Source organism: Puma concolor, chromosome B1, assembly GCF_028749965.1.
Source record: "Puma concolor isolate L17-30 chromosome B1, mPumCon1.1.hap2, whole genome shotgun sequence".
NCBI classification, from domain to species: Eukaryota; Metazoa; Chordata; class Mammalia; order Carnivora; family Felidae; genus Puma; species Puma concolor.
In genome coordinates, this window is record NC_141670.1 from 101,129,396 (window position 1) to 101,143,929 (window position 14,534).

The window sequence follows — 14,534 nt, forward strand, 5'->3', positions numbered from 1 at the left end:
TATTGGTAAAACACTATTTAAATAAACTACATATTTTATTTGGATTTCATTAGGTCCCTGCCCACCCCACCCCCCCCCATGTCCTTTTTCTGGTCCAGGATACCATATTGCACTTAGTTGCATTTTTTTTTTTTTTTAAATGTATTTCTTCTGTCTACTCCGGTCTTGACAGTACTATGTTTTCCTGGTTTTCATGACCTTGACACTTTTGAAGAACACTGTCCTGGCATTTTGTAATGTTTCTAAATTTAGGTTTGTGTGGTATTTCCTTATAATTAGACTGAGGGTATTTACTTTTTTGTTTCGTTTGTTTTTGAGGTTTGTTGTTTGTTGCAAGACTTCTACAGAGGAGAAGTGCCCTGCTCACTACATGATATCAAGGAGTACATGGAGTCAACATGACTTACTACTGGCAATGGTTAAGGTGATGCATTCAGGTTTCTCTACTATAAAGTTATTATTTTTCCTTTTCTGCACTCTATTCATTAGAAATTAGCAACTAAGTCCAGCCCATATTCAAAGGCAGGTGAATTAAATGCAGAATGTATTTTAAAGCAATGTTTTAAAAACATCTATTTTCTTGGGGTGATTGTGTGGCTCAGTCAGTTGAGTGTCGGACTCTTGATTTTGGTTCAGGTAATGATCCTGGGCCGTGGATTGAGCTCCACACTGGGGTCTGTGCTGAGAGTGAAGCCTACTTAAGATTCTCTCTCTCTTTCTCTTTCTCTCTCTCTCTCTCTCCCTCCTTCCCTGCTCATTCTTTCTCTACAATAAAATTAAAAAAAAATAAAATATTTATTTTCTCTATGGCTTCTTTTTTAAATTTTTTTAACGTTTATTCATTTTTTTGATAGAGACAGAACGTGAGTGAGGGAAGGGCAGAGAGAGAGGGAGACACGGAATCTGAAGCAGGCTCCAGGCTCTGAGCTATCAGCACAGAGCCCGATGCAGGGCTCGAACTCATGGACCATGAGATCATGACCTCGGCTGAAGTCGGCCACTTAACCAACTGAGCCACCCAGGCGCCCCTCTCTATGGCTTCTGAATGGTGTCTCTCTTGGTTGACAATGTGTAGCATCCTCATTGTATATGAGTTTTTGCCTCCGAAGGGTAAGGCCTAGCCATGAGGGGCTCACAATGTATTTCACACATGCCCTAATAGTTAAAGTTTGGTGCCATTTCTACAGCCATTTTTGCATGGTGTGATAATAGAGATAACGGACAGAGAATGACTACCTTCTTACCTTTTTTTTTTTTTTAAGTTTATTTATTTATTTTGAAAGAAAGAGAGAAAGTGTGAGCAGGGAGGGACAGAGAGAGAGGGAAAGAGAGAATTCCAAGCTGAACTGACAGTGCAGAGTCTGAAGTGGGCTTCAAATTCATGAACCATTAGGTCATGACCTGAACCAAAATCAAGAGTCAGACACTTAACCAACTGAGCCACTCAAATACCCCTCCTTTTAACTTTTATAAATAAAAATATTGGTTCATTCTGGGGACTGTAATATTAATGCTGCTATTTCTTTTTAACCTTTTGGTATTCATGAAATTTTCTTCAATATAAACGAGGGGCTTTCATAACAGCAAAAAGTGATGCTATGTAAAAACAAATGAAACAGTGGGTTTATGCAAGGAATATATACTAATGGACGTGTAGCCTGAAGGTAGACTAGAGAAGAAACATCAATCTTAAACATTTTTTCTATGACTAAACATATGGACTGGTTTTGGTGGTGCTGGTTGTCTGATACTCTTTTCTAAACTTTTTACATTCCGTCCACTTGTCCAGGTTTGCTCTCATTGCTGCCATTCAAAGCAGGGTGAAGGATTAGTGGGTGCCAATTATAAAATAAAAAAATTTCCAAAGGAAATAAAACTTATGAAGTGGATGGATCCTCAAATTATGTTGCTTTTTACTTAATAAATGTGTCTTGAGGTCAGTCTCTTTTCTTCATCTTGTTTTATGTCACAGAATTATTTCAGAGCATCACTGCCTACCACTTTGCAATAGTCTGGTGGCCTCTGTCATTACTTACCGCCCAGATAGGACAACTACACATTGTGGTCAGGTTGAACTGCCTATTATATGTCCTATGGTGTGTTGAACGGTAGGTCCTGCAAGAGATATGACTACATCCCAGAACCCATGAATGTAACATTATTTAGGAAAAAAGATTCTTGGCAAATGTAATTAAGGATCTTGAGATGACATAATCTTGGATTATCCAGGTAGTCCCTAAATCCAATGACAAAAATCTTTATAAGAGAAACACAGAAACATACAGAGAAGAGAAAAAGGCCATGCAAAGATGGAAGCAGAGACTGGAATTATGCAACCATGAGTAAACAATGCTTGGAGTTACCAGAAGCTAGAAGAAGCAAGGAAGGATTTTCTCTGAGACTTCAGAGGGAGTGTGCCCCTGCCAGCACCTTGATTTCAGACTTCTGGCCTGTAGAATTGTGAAAAAAATAAATTCCTGCTATTTATTTATTTATTTATTTATTTATTTATTTATTTATTTTTAAGTTTACTTATTTATTTTGAGAGAGAGAGAGAGAGTGTGTGACAGTTAGCGGGGGAGGGGCAGAGAGAGGATGAGATAGAATCCCAAACAGGCTCTGTGCTATCAGCATAAAGCTTAATGCAGGTCTTGAACTCACAAACTGTGAGATCATGACCTAAGCCAACACCAAGAGGCAGACCCTTAACTGACTTAGCCATGCAGGCGCCAAAAATTCTTGTTGTTGTTAAGCCACAAGTTCATGAAAATTTGTTATAACAGTCCTAGAAAATTAATATACTTGCGAATTATAAGCTCTTGTTAGATCCCTATGATCTAAGACTGCTTTTCAAACTTGGGAGCTCACAAACCCTAGGAATATTTCTATAGGCTCCTGAAGTCTAAGGACCCTATTTTGAGAAATGTATCAAATTCATGTCATCATTTGATTTTGAATTCACTGGGTATTTCCTATGTACCAGACACTGTGGTAGTCTTAGACAGTATATCAGAAACAAGACTGGTATAATCTCTACTCTTCTCAAATTCATATATTCGTGGGCAGAATGAGTAATATAATTCTAGATGGTCATAGAGACTATAAATAAAGCATAGGCTGATGGGATAGAATTTAAACAGAGTGCCAGACACTTCTAATTTCAAATGAGTGATCAAAATCTCTTTGAGGAGATGACTCTCAAACAAGAAATGGATAACATGAAGCAGCCACCCAAGCAAAGTGAGAGAATAGCATTCTAGATGGAGAGTGGTGTGAGATTACAAGAGAAACATATTTGGGGCTCTCCTGGGATTCTGGAGAGCCTTGTAGGCACCGAGGAAGAGTACAGACATTAGTCTGGTACAAGGGACCATCATCAGTGGGTTTTAAATGGAGAGTTATATGAGGTGATGCCCTTATAAAAAATAAAATAACTCTGACTGCTCTGTGGAAAATTGATGTAAACTCCTCAATGAAAGCATAAAGAAGGAAGTAGGAAAATGAATTGGTTTCTCAGAGATGAGAAAAAGAGTGGAAGTATAAAGAACTGGAAAAATCTTGGAGGTACAACTAATAGAACCTTTTGATGGGCTGGATGTAAAAACTTGGAAACGGGAAAAAACAGGCCTCACAAATCTGGATGAGCGATGCAGAAAAAGGGTATGGAAGAATAGATTTGAGAGGAAGGAAATTTAGAGTTCTGTTTTAGACATGTTAAGTTTGAAATACTATTAGACATTTAAGTAAAAATGACATGTTGACATTTGGATGAAAGTTCATTGAAGATGTAAGGACTACTGGGAGTCATTAGCATAGGGATGATGGTTAAAGACATATGGCTGGAGTAACTGAACTTCAGAGAAGACAGACAAGAATAAGGAAGGAGAAGGGAAGAGAGGAAAGTAAAGAAGAGAAGAGGAGAAGGTGAGCCCTAGGGAATACTCACATTTAAATTCTTGCAGATGAGGAGACCCTTATTGTAAGAGAAAGTCTGGAGAATACAGTCTCCAAAGAGAAGAAAGCGTTTCACTATGGGGTGACTTTTCAACTCTACTGTCTGCTGTTGGAAGTCTGTATCAGGTGAAGAACAGAGTGTTACTTTGGTAATGTAAAGGTAATTGGTGATTTTCACAAAACAGTCATAGTAGAATTATGAGTATGGAATTATGAGTATGGAAGTATGGAAGACCAATTAGAATATATTTACAATAGAATGAGAAGTGATAAAATGGAGACAGGAACTAGGTATTATCATTGGAGATTTTTTTTTTCTAGAATGTAAACAGAGGGAGTACAATATGTAGAGGGGTATAAAGGGCCATGGGTGGGATTTCATAAGATAAGAGACAAAACATCATATTTGTGTACAGATGGAAATAAGTAAAATGAAAGGAAGAAATCAGTGAATGTAGAATCTGGGGAAAAAAGTTACTTGCAGTAGGGGAGTCCTTGGGGAGCAAGACAGGGTGATATTCCAGGCACACAGAAAGGATTTAGCCCATGAGAGAAGGAAAGGAAAGGAAAGGAAAGGAAAGGAAAGGAAAGGAAAGGAAAGGAAAGGAAAGGAAAGGAAAGGAAAGGAAAGGAAAGGAAAAAGTCGTAGGACAGAAACAGGTAGGCTGCTAGCAATTGTGTTAGCATTTTAAGTGGTGATTAAATGAGTCAAAATATCTTTTTGTTAATTTTAGGTAATTACATAAATGTAAAAAGTTATTTTTTTTCCTTTGGATGCTGGTGATTTCTCTCTCTCTCCCTTTTTTCCCCTCAGTTTACACACAGTGTAGTCTTGGCTTCAGGAGTAGAATCCAGTGATTCATCACATATAACACCCAGTGCTCATCCCAACAAATGCCCTCCTTTTTTTTTTTTTAATTTTTTTTTTTAATGTTTATTTATTTTTTTTGAGACAGAGAGAGACAGAGCTTGAACGGGGGAGGGCAGAGAGAGAGGGAGACACAGAATGGGAAACAGGCTCCAGGCTCTGAGCCATCAGCCCAGAGCCCGACGCGGGGCTCGAACTCACGGACCGCGAGATCGTGACCTGAGCTGAAGTCGGACGCTCAACCGACTGAGCCACCAGGCGCCCCCTTTTTTTTTTTTTTTAATTTTTTTTTTAACGTTTATTTATTTTTTTTGAGACAGAGAGAGACAGAGCATGAACGGGGAAGGGGCAGAGAGAGAGGGAGACAACAAATGCCCTCCTTAATACCCATCACCAATTTAACCTACTCCATCAACCCTCAGTTTGTTCTCTATATTTACGAGTCTCATGTTTTGCCTCCCTCTCTGTTTTTATCTTATTTTTCCTTCCCTTCCCCTCTGTTAATCTGTTAAATTTCTCAAATCCCACATATGAGTGAAATCATAAGTCTTTCTCTGGACTGACTTATTTTGCTTAGCATAGTACCCTCCAGTTCCATGCACGTTGTTGCATGCAAATGGCAAGATATCATTCTTTTTCATCGCCAAATAGGATTCTATTGTATGTATTTACCATATCTTCTTAATCCATTCATCAGTAGATGGACATTTCAGCTCTTGCCATAATTTGACTATTGTTGCTATAGCACCAGAATTCTTCACAGAGTTAGAACAAACAATCCTAAAATTTGTATGGAACCACAAAAGACCCCAAATAACCAAAATAATGTTGAAAAAGAAAACCAAAGCTGGAGGCATCACAATCCTGGACTTTAACCTGTATTACAAAGCTGTAATTATCAAGACTGTATGGTATTGGCACAAAAACAAACACAGAACAATAGAATAGAATAGAGAACCCAGAAATGGACTCACAAATTTATGGCCAACTAATCTTTGACATAGCAGGAAAGAGTATCCAATTAATAAAACAAACAAACAAACAAACAAACAAACAAACAGTCTCTTCAGCAAATGGTGCTGGGAGAACTGAATAGCCACATGCAGAAGAATGAACCTGGACCACTTTTTTACACCATACACAAAAATAAATTCAAAGTGGATGAAAGACCTAAATGTGAGCCCGGAAACCCATCAAAATCCTACAGGAGCAAACAGGCAGCAGCAACTTTGACCTTGACCTTGGTCACAGCAACTTCTTACTTGACATGTCTCCAGAGATAAGGGAAATAAGAGCAAAAATGAACTACTGGGACCTCATCAAGATAAAAAGCTTCTACAGAGCAAAACAAACAACAAAACTAAAAGGCAAATGACGGAATAGGAAAAGATCTTTGCAAATGACACATCAAATAAAGGGTTAGTGTCCAAAATCTATTACGAACTTACCAAACTCAACCCCCCCCCAAAAAAAAAAAATCTGGTAAAGAAACGAGCAGAAGACATGAATAGACACTTTTCCAATGTAAAAAGTTAATTTTTAAAAACCTCTTTACAATCCAAACACCTGAGAATGTATCAGCAGACTTTGATATATACTAGCTTACAAAATGAAGCCCAAATTTTAATCTTAACTCCTTTGAACACATGAGGATAATTTGCTAAATATGTGTATACATCATCTTTTTTTCGGCTTTAGAAGGAAAGTCTGCCTCATTAAAAAGCTTTTGTCAACACTGTAATATTCTTCAGCTAAAGTCTAAACTGTAAGAGGTTTTACTTGGAGTATGCACCTCTTTAACCTTGTTTTGTTTTGTTTTGTTTTGTTTTGTTTTGTTTTGTTTTTCTTCATAAAACTTTTGTTTAGGGTCTCAAATTCTGCGCCAGATTTTTGGTCAAGTTGTTTCCATTAAAAGATACTGATTTTAAAAACTAGTAACTTAAAACTGCCACACAGACCGCATACAAATGGTCCACTAAACATTCTCCTTCCCTTCTGATGACTTTCGGATGGCACTGTTATCATTAACAAGTCTTATACTATTCAACTTAAATGGCTAAATTGACACAAACAGTTCTGAGACCATTTTCCCACTACTGACTAAGACTGGGGTGGCAGGCATTGGGGACAATATTCTTTTAGCCATCTGAGCTTTCTGGGCAGACTTGGTGACCTTGCCAGCTCCAGCTGCCTTCTTATCTTCTGCTTTGATGAAAGCCATGGCAACAGTCTGTCTCATGTCACAAACAGCAAAACAGCCCAGAAGAGGAGAGTCCAAAGGGACAATGGGAGTTAACAGTTTCACATTACAGATTTTTTTCTCCGTTTATACCAACTCTAGCAGGTTGTTAGTAATTCGGCCTATTGTTTCATCATTCATAATTCGGAACTATCCTATATTGGTCTAAACAAGATTTAGTCTCCCCACACCTGGCTGAAGAACCTTCTGTCTACATGGAATGCTATGTTAGGGTCACCATTCTCTTCTCATTCTTAGCACAGTGACTCAGTTCATCAAATGCCAAAAGGTTGCTGGGAAATTGAAGACATATAAATATATACTATCACAGAAATCATATTTTCTACTTTCTACACATAATATGATAATAATGTAATTCAGAAGAAAGAGAGCATATTTTTAGCTTACAAAGGGTCTGAACCAAAGCTCATTGAAGAGGTGAAATCCTATCTGAGCAGAACGATAAAGGACGTTAGCCATCCTTGGTAAAGAGTGAGGTAAAGAACCAGCCAAAGAGAGAAACTAGCATGATTAAAAGAATATATACCATCCCTGAGTTTGACAGCAGCATAGGGTTAATGAAAGCAGGGAAAGAGTGTAAAATTAATTTGTAAATGTAAATTCTGACCTGGTTAGGAGATGACCTGGCTTTGAAAGATTGTCAAAACTTGACCATATAAATCTGAAATTAATAGATAACCACTTACATTTTTTAAGACAGGAGGTGGGAGGTGTAACATGGTAAGACCTGTGCTTTTGAAAGATAGATGAGGGAGCTGCGTGTCTGGAGACAAAGCTGAAAGGCTGTGAATAGTAATTGCTGTCAACCTTGCTCCGGAAGTGCAGGTTAAACTAGACAAGTGTCCGTGGCCAATGTCTCTTCTGTTTCCATCAGGTTTCTTCTAAAATTAAACAATTTAAACAAATTTAAAAAGTCACAAATAAAACAAGTTCAGAAATTTTATTTACTCCTTAAAATTCCACAAATAGGGAGAGCGATGACCTTACTTTTTGCAGAGACTTTCCCCAAACCTTGCCAAAGTGGAAAGCTTCAAAATATTCTAATTACTTGATAAAAGCACAAAATTTGCTACTCAGAAAAGGGTCAGTATTTTACAGCTAGGATAGATTCTAATAACATCAGCTAAATAGCTTCCAGTGGCCAAAACACTGTTTTGAATGCTTTTAACCTATCTGACTTATTTTAATAGAAAAGATGACCATTTTATTTCTTTACTTATTAATTCATTAGGATACTTATCCATTTAAGTTTTTATTGTGTTGCTTGTCTTTTCTTCTAAATGACCTTGGTTATATCTCCATGTCTATATTTATCTGCCTAAAATGAACATGGCAATATAGGACAGCATAAGGCTTACTTAAGGGACATTATAAAGATGGGGACAGACTTATCAGAATGTAGAATGTAACATGGTACACAACTCTACCTAACTTTCCCTATTCAAGAGATTCTTCATTCTCGTAAGAATCTAAATATGAAGATTTAAAGTAAATACGGGCATTTTTCTTACTTTTTTTTTTTTTTAAGAGAGGATATTGTTTGATTTCACACATGTAATTAAAAATTGATTAGAGGGGGCATGTGGGTGGCTCAGTAGGTTAAGCATCCGACTTCGGCTCAGGTCATGATCTTGCCATTCCCCAGTTCAAGCCTCACGTCAGGCTCTGTGCTCTCAGCTCAGAGCCTGAAGCCCATTTCAGTGTCTCCCTCTCTCTCTGCCCCTCCCCCACTCACCCTGTGTCTCTCTCTCTCTCAAAAATAAATAAAAATTTTAAAAAATGTTAAAAAGCTGATTAGAGGAAATAAAATGGGACTTATGCTGTATTATATATGATTTAAAATGATTACATCAACATTTTCAATGCATCATGATTACAAATAAATATTTAAAAATAATAAAGTATAATGTAAAGTTAAGTTTAATTTAAAATTTTTACTAAATTTGGTTCATCTTTAATCATAAGTGATAATCCCAGTATAATCCAAGGTACTCATTGTTTATTGTTTTCTACACTTAGAAGGAATGAAAGAAAATTTTCTACATTCATAGTAACTAGCTCAGTTTTTTAGGAAACCAGGACAGAAAATAAATGTAATTTAGCTATTAGGATTTCAGAAAAAAATAGACATTAAGGCAAAATACATTTTTAGGGTCACTACATAAAAGATCAGTGTGTAAATGCACCCAAAGATATGACAATTATGATTGCATTTGTCTCTAATAAGCTAGCCTTGAATTATATAAATCAAAAAATGTATAGAATTTCTGACAAGTTTAGGTAAATCTAATATAGAGGGAGAGTTCAATATCTTTCTATTAATCACCGAAGAGGCAAATAGAAACTCCCTCCAAAATTAAAGGTATTATTTGAATAGTAAAAATGATATGTTTATTCTGATGGAGATACACAGGTTTCTGTGCTGTCAAATTAGAGTAACCACATTTTTTTGAGTGCATAGAGGCACATTTACAAAATTTATCATTTCACTCAGCTACGGATAAGGTAACAATAAATATCAAACTGTAGATATCATACAGATCATGTTCTTTCAGGATAATACACTTCAGTTAAAAATGTAAAAGAAACAACAGTAACACAAGATGAATAAATATTTTCATATATTTGAAAATTTAAAAAAACTCATCTAAACACTTTATAGTGAAAGAAGTTGACATGATGCAAATTTAAAATAACTTAGAACTAACTAAAAAATAATCACACTGTACATCAAAATGCAGAAACAATGTTTAGAAAGAAATACATAGCCTTAAATCTTAAACTAGAAAAGAAAAACAGTTGGAAAAGAATGAACTTACTTATAAAAGGAACGCCAAATAAATCCCAAATTAGAAAGAACGATGGGAGCAGATCAGAGAACTAGAAACACTTCCACACATTTACCATGCGTTTCAAGGCAAGACTGTTCACAGCACTGTCTATAATAACAACAGCTGTGAAGAGCACAAATGCTAATCAGGAGAAGAATATACACATATAGAAGTGCCTGGGTGACTCAGTCAGTTAAGCATTTGAATGCTGATTTCAGCTCAGGTCACAATATCATGGTTCATGAGATCAAGGCCCATGTAGGGTTCTGTGCTGACAGTGCAGAGCCTGCTTGGGATTCTCTCTCCCTCTCTCTCTCTGCCCCTTCCCTGCTTGCTCGCTCTCGCTCTCTCTCTCTCTCAAGATAAATAGATTAAAAAAAAAAAAAACAAAGAGAATACACACGTTATAGTCATATTGGAATATTAAACAACAGTAAAAATGAATGAAAAAAATCTACATGCAAGAAACTGTATATCTCCTGGTAGTTAACCTGTCACATAGGATGAGCTGGAGTAACCAAAAGAAAAGAAAAAAAGAAGTCCCGGAAGACGATTTGTAGTGTACTCTACAATAAAACTCTAAAACAAGCATTGTACTTTTAAATTAAACTTTCTATTTTGAGATAATTGTAGATTCACATACAATTGCAAGAAACAATACAGAGAAATCTTGTGCACCCTTTATGCAGTTACTCCCAACGGTAATATCTTGCAAAACTATAGCATATTACCACAACCAGGATTTTAACATTGACTCAAACCACCAAACTTATTCAGATTTCCCAAGTTTACCTTGTATTTATTTTTGTGGGCATATTTAGTTCTATGCAACTCTATCATATGTGTAGGTCTGTGAATCGATTCCTCAGTTATATAATTTTATCTTTTTTTAAATTGTTTTTTAATGTTTATTTAATTTTGAGACACACAGAGAGAGAGAGAGAGAGAGAGAGAGAGAGAGAGAGAGAGAGCAAGCGAGCACAGGAGCGGCAGAGGGGCAGAGAGAGACAGAGACACAGAATCCCAAGCAGACTCCAGGCTGCAAGCTGTCAGCACAGAGCCCAATGCAGGGCTCGAACCCATGAACTGCGAGATCATGACCTGAGTGGAAGTCGGCCGCTTAACCAACTGAGCCACCCAGGGGCCCCTAGAGTCATTCTATCCTAAGGATCCCTCAGGGTGCCCTTGTATAACCACGCTTCCCCAACATAATCCCTAACCTCTGGTAACTACTGACCTGTTCCACATTTCCATAGTTTTGTTATTTCAAGAATCTTATATAAATGAGATTTTACAGTATGTAACATTTGGGGACTGGCTTTTTTCTCTCATTACAACTCTGCTGATGCACTCTTGCCACCACCTGGATCAGTCATTTTTCCATTTTATTGCTGAGTAGTATTGCGTGGTATGGATGTACCACATCTTGTTCCACTGCCCACCCACTGAAAGCCATCTGGGTGGTTTTTAGTTTTCAGCTATTATGAATAAAGCAGCCATTCTTCATGTACAGGGGTTTGTTTGTTTGTTTGTTTGTTTGAATGAATGTAAGTTTCCATTTCTCTGGGATAAATGCCAAAGTGTTCAATAACCGTGTTACATGTAATTACATGTTTAATATTATGAGAAGATGTCAAACCGTTTTCCAAAGCCAGTGTACAATTCCACACTCGCACCACCAGTGTACGAGTGATCAGTTTCTCTGCATCCTTGTCAGTATTTGTCATTGTCACTATTTCTTGTTTTAGCCATTCTGATAGATGTGTAAAGAGATCTTACTGTGGTTTTAATTTGCATTTTCCTAATGGCTAATGATGTTGAAAACCTCTTCATATGCCAGATATTCTGTCCTATTTTTTTCTAAAAGTTTCATGATTGTATATTTTACACTTAATTTCTTTTACCCATTTTGAGGTCATTTTGTATAAGGTGTGAGGTTTAAGTTGTAGTTTATTTTTATTTGTTTGCTTATGGATGTACAAGTGCTTCCGCATCATTTGTTGAAAAAAGCCCAGGGATAATGTCAAAGATTGGGTTCTCTGGAAAACAGAATCTGAGAAGATTTCTGTGTAGAAAGTGAAGGAAGAGGAGAGATTGGACTGACTAAAATACACTCTTATAAAAAGGCCTAAGCAGGCCTCACACTTGGACCAATGATGACAGTGTGTCCTATATGAAAAATCAATACAAAAAGTCAAATATAACTTAGATAACGAACTTGTGATCGTTCCTATGGACAAATGTTAGCTTCAGAAGCTGAAATATCCCATTGCCAGATGAATTGCTCCTCCAATACACCCGGTCTGGGAGTCTGTTTCCTATGCCTCATGTTTCCTCTCACCTTAATATCAAATGAAAGGGTTTTCACCCATTCCAAAGATCTATTCACATCTTTGCTATTTATTAACTTGCTGTTCTTATCCTCTGAGAAACAATGAAGAAACATACAATATAATCAGATATGTGGCTCTCAGAAATTAATCAAACAAAGCAATGTATGATTTCAAAGGTTTAAACTTTAGTATTATTTTCTTGCTTTTTAAAAAGAGAAATAATGGGGCGCCTGGGTGGCTCAGTTGGTTAAGGGTCCAACTTCAGCTCAGGTCATTATCTCACGGTCCGTGAGTTCAAGCCCAGCGTCGGGCTCTGTGCTGACAGCTTGGAGCCTGGAGTCTGCTTGGGATTCTGTGTCTCCCTGTCTCTCTGCTCCTCCCTAGCTTGCTCTCTCTCTCTCTCTCTCTTAACTTTAAATAAAAACATTTAGAAAAAATTAAAAAGAGGAATCATTATAACATTCTTGTTTCTTAAACATGAATTCAGGAAAAATGTACGTGAGGCAATCATTGAAAATTTAAGTAACTGGGGCGCCTGGGTGGCGCAGTCGGTTAAGCGTCCGACTTCAGCCAGGTCACGATCTCGCGGTCCGTGAGTTCGAGCCCCGCGTCGGGCTCTGGGCTGGTGGCTCGGAGCCTGGAGCCTGTTTCCGATTCTGTGTCTCCCCCTCTCTCTGCCCCTCCCCCGTTCATGCTCTGTCTCTCTCTGTCCCAAAAATAAATAAAAACGTTGAAAAAAAAAATTTAAAAAAAAAAAAAGAAAATTTAAGTAACTGAGCCTCCCGCAGGCAATTTCCATTCCCAGTCTGATTCAGTGATTTCCATTTCCAGTCAACTTCACTAGAGCGGAAGCCTGTGAACTGTCATGTATTTGCTAACAGCAGTTCTCTCTCAGAAAAAAAATCATTTGTTCTCTCTGAAGTGTGACTCTTTAGGCAGAGGATGCTGTGAGTGTTTATTTTGTGGTGTTTGAAGTTTCTTCTTAGCTTGAATTTCCCTTTACTCAAACACAAGTATGTAGGACATCGGGTGAAGGGCAGGGAATGGTGAAGGAATAAAGGTCAGGTTTCTGTGCAGGCACAATTTTGATACAGAACTCATATTCACTCATTTCCAATTCTATACCTAGACTTGTCCAGAAACCCATGTACTCTGTGCTCGAATTTCTGACTTTTCATTCTTTAAGGTCCTTTTATGATTTGCAGACATGCTGAGAGTGATTTGAATGTAAAAGAGGGTTCAGGGTTATTGTTTCTGCAGTTGCTTTGTTAGTCTGTAAAGCGTGTCTCCCTGAACTTTGATTGTAGCACCAGTCAGGTTCTCCCCAAGCACACGCATGATGCTGTTTGCCATTCCACTACATGACATAGGATGGTAACAGCCATAATTGTTCACAGCCTCCATCTTTGAAGTTACCCCAGTGCAAAAAAAATATTGCAGTTGAGAGATTTACATAAATATTACATTTATAATAATGCAGGTTTGATTATTTCCCTTTAGAGGAAATATTTATTTCTAAATGCTGCTACGTATTTTTTTATATACAAAATGGCTGGTCACAATTTTCTCCTCTGGTTTAGAGCTTAGAAGAGAAAATGAGATTTTCGAATAGGGAATCTGGCATTTCTCATTAAATTCTCATTACACTAAGTAATAGGTGTGATTATTGCCATTGTACAAATGAAGATAGGCTGTGAGATGCTAGGTTATTTGAGGGATAAAAGAGATGGATATGGTTGCTAGTTTGGAACTAATTTTCTGTCCCATTACACCTAAATTTTGCCAATTTTTTCTGAGTGACTCAGATTTTAACAGGTGTTCAAACAAACAAACATAACCATCACAGTTTGGTTGCATGATAAAATGTTTAGAAAATCTAGGGTAATCTATGTTGCTCAAATTTATTTATGGCAATACTTCTCAAAATTTTTAATTGTATCATACAATATGATATGAACCACCCACCCCCAAAAGATGTAGGATTTCCTTCTGTAACTTAAAACATTTCAAGGAAATGTCATTCAAAGGTACAAAATTTTAGAAGGGTGTTGCCTCTAACGTATATATGCCTCTCAATGAAGTGGTCTTTGAAAAAAAAAATCTAGCTCATTTTCAAAAGCAGGGAGTCCCAAAATTGCTTTTTCCACAAGGTATAAAGAAACATTTACTTTGGAGTGACTGCAAATATGTGCTGAGGGTTGCATGTATTTTGTTCTCAATATTTTCTTAAAACCACAGGAAGGGATTAGGTTTTATATATTCCTCATATCCTCACATCTTTGAAGGAA

The 14,534-nt window shown here is 37.1% G+C and overlaps 1 long non-coding RNA gene across 1 annotated transcript in view; it reads left to right on the forward strand.

Annotated features, from left to right (window-relative positions):
- Positions 1-348: 348 nt before the first annotated feature.
- Positions 349-14,534, forward strand: part of LOC147581775 (uncharacterized) — a 150,668-nt gene continuing 136,482 nt past the window's right edge. Inside the window, exon 1 of the long non-coding RNA XR_015250238.1 lies at positions 349-424. This is a non-coding gene — a long non-coding RNA (uncharacterized LOC147581775). The remainder of the gene's footprint in view (positions 425-14,534) is intronic.